We start from the raw sequence: 2868 nt of genomic DNA, 5'->3' as shown, positions 1-2868 counted from the left end.
TGTTTGTTAAAATAAAGGGTCACGCTCTCTTTCAAATGGAAGATAAGTCAGAATTATTAAAACTTTGTTGGTATCTGAGAAAAATCTTCTTATCAAAAAAACAATTGGCCAGAAAAGCTGCAACTTGTGTGAAAGCATTCTCAGGTAGTATATATTCAAGTGTGTAAAAAAAATCATGATCCCCGGGGGTAGGGTAAGGCCACCATGGGTGTCGAATTTTTACCTAAGAATATGTAGAGAAAAATCTTTTAGAAGTCGTCTTCTCAAAATCCAATTGGCCTGACGAGCTGTAGCTTGTGTGTAAACACTATAAGGTATAGTAAATTCAAATTTGTTTTAATTGTGATCCTCAGGGGTAAAGTGGGGCAACAATGGGGGTGGGGGGTCTAGTTTAACATAGGAATATACTCAGTATATAGAAAATCTTTAAAATCCTTCTTCTCATTTGGCTAGACAAGCTGTAACTTGTGTGGAAGCATCCTTAGGTAGTGTAGATTCCAGTTCGTTCAAATCATGATATCTTGCGAAGAATGAGGCCACAATTTGGTGAGCTGGGGTTTGAATTTATACATAGAAAAAAAGGACATAAATTTGTTTATTCTCAAAAACTAAAATGTTATAGTAAGTGGTATTACCTATATGCATGCATTTTGACATTTGTTGATTGTCAATTGTTAGACTGTGCCCCTTGGACAATTCCGAGAATTTGAAGTTTGATGTATGTTTTTATTTATATGAATATCAGTAGTTGGTCTTCTTGATCTCCTTGGTCTTGGCCTTCTTGAGAATGATACGGCTAATAAAATATGGACGCTAAATGAAAGAATTCTATCGTTAGGCGTCACAGATGCACACAGCCTTAATGAAACAAGCAAATATCTACACTCTCAAACGCTAACGATTCAAATTTTTGATATTTAGGCGTTGTAGACACACCCTTTAATGATACAAAGATGATATTACAGACACGCACAAGAGCGATGGGATTGGGTAAAGCAGGATTACAAGAGTCGGGAGTCGGGGGAGTTATCTCGCATGCAACCAGGCCCCGAGGTTATAAAACTTTCTTGAGTACGATCTCATACTCCAAATCGTACTCCGTGCTCCAAATCGTACTCCTACTCAAGGTATCGAGGTTATAAAACTTTTTCATACTCATACTCGTACTCCGTTACTCCGGCTGAGTACAAAACGGCGATTTTCTGAGTAAGCTATGGAGCTTTCTCAAAGTCGTACTCAAAGCATTTAATCTAAATAAAATGTAGTGCAAACATATTATATTGTTACATATTGTAATGTTGCTTTATTATACGCTATAATTTAATCATAATCAATGTATATAAATTAAAATAAATTAAAAATGGAAAGTTTTTACCATTTTATAAATGAAATATTTAGATATATTAGATGTGAATCTAAGAGTAAGGGAGAGTTGCAACCAAAATTATCAAAATAACTTTTAGATATTTCGCTCCATTAATCAATGTACATATGCTTTCTAAGAATTCTGTTTTTAGTCAAATACAGCCCATACTCTCCATCATATAAAATCAAGAAATTAATGTACATGTATTGCTATTAATTAATAATAATCAGATGCACTTGCGGGGTCCCTTCTTTGGTTTTAGTGAGAATGTAGGTTAGTTCTAAACATGACAAAGGATAAGGGATGCTTAAAAGTATAACACTTTCAATTACTCACTTATTAATCATTTATCATTTTATGTTACATGCCACAAACCTTGGAATGGGAAAAAAAATATAGAATAAGCGGTAAATCAGTGGGGGGACCCGGCGCCCCCCCCCCCCCAATATTGTCAAAATAAAGTTAAATAATACTCCTTCTGGCAAAGAAAATGTACAACTTGCGAGTCTTAATTATTAATTTTTTTTTTGGAAAGTCGTGGGATTTTTCTACATTAGACTGGTTTCAATGGTGTAGTATGAAGAAAACCTGTGGGTTTAATGGTGTAACGTGCATAGAAAACCCATTTTGATTACGCTTTCCGACCTTTAAGTAATTGGTTACTAGCTAGTGTTTTAAACGACTCTTCCATGTTTATTATAATACAAGCTGGCATGGTTACCTTTTTAAAACTTCATTACTTCGTCCCATTGAACTTGATTTTTTATACTGATTTATTTACAGCCATTCAAAAGAAAGAAAAGAAAAGAAAATGTTTCTTATATTTCTGCAAGGCAGAGGGTTTTGATGGGATTACTGCAGGTCTTAAATTTACAAAGCTTTAAAAATTGTAAATAATTCAATCTATATTTTATTACTTCAAGTATAACCACAAGAAAAGAAATCACAACAGTCTAAATTTGAAGACTTCATTTTTACCCTACAAAATCTCTAGAATGCAGGAACGTTTGTGGGCTTCACCCCCTGGGCCACTAACAGGGCTTTGCCCTGAACCCACTGGGGGCCTCAAGGCGGCACCCAGACCTCCTGCCTTATACTGGCGCCCCCCCCCCTAACTACAAATCCTGGATCCACCCCTGGTACTATACAAAGTTAACAAAAAGCAATCTTACTTAGAAACATAGAAACTAATCAAGAAACAGCAGTAAGTAATTTAAACGCATGTTAAAGGGCATTAGATATAAACTTAAACAAAAAGATTGCAGGGTGTCCAAGTCGCATAGTGGATAATGCACTCGCTTCTCACCTCTGCGACCCGAGTTCGATCCCTGTGATCGGCAGAAGTTGTATGTGAAAGGGTATGGTGGTCACCCGCTTGGGCACGTAGGTTTTCTCCGGGCACTCCGGCTTCCTACCACATTTATGACCCCCTCGCGCTAAAATCCGCGCCAACGAAAGATATTGATATAAGTTGTAGAACTTGTTGTAAAATTTATAAAGTT

This window comes from Magallana gigas, chromosome 7, assembly GCF_963853765.1.
Source record: "Magallana gigas chromosome 7, xbMagGiga1.1, whole genome shotgun sequence".
NCBI lineage: Eukaryota > Metazoa > Mollusca > Bivalvia > Ostreida > Ostreidae > Magallana > Magallana gigas.
The sequence above is the reverse complement of the archived record's forward strand: the minus strand, read 5'-3'. Positions refer to the sequence as shown.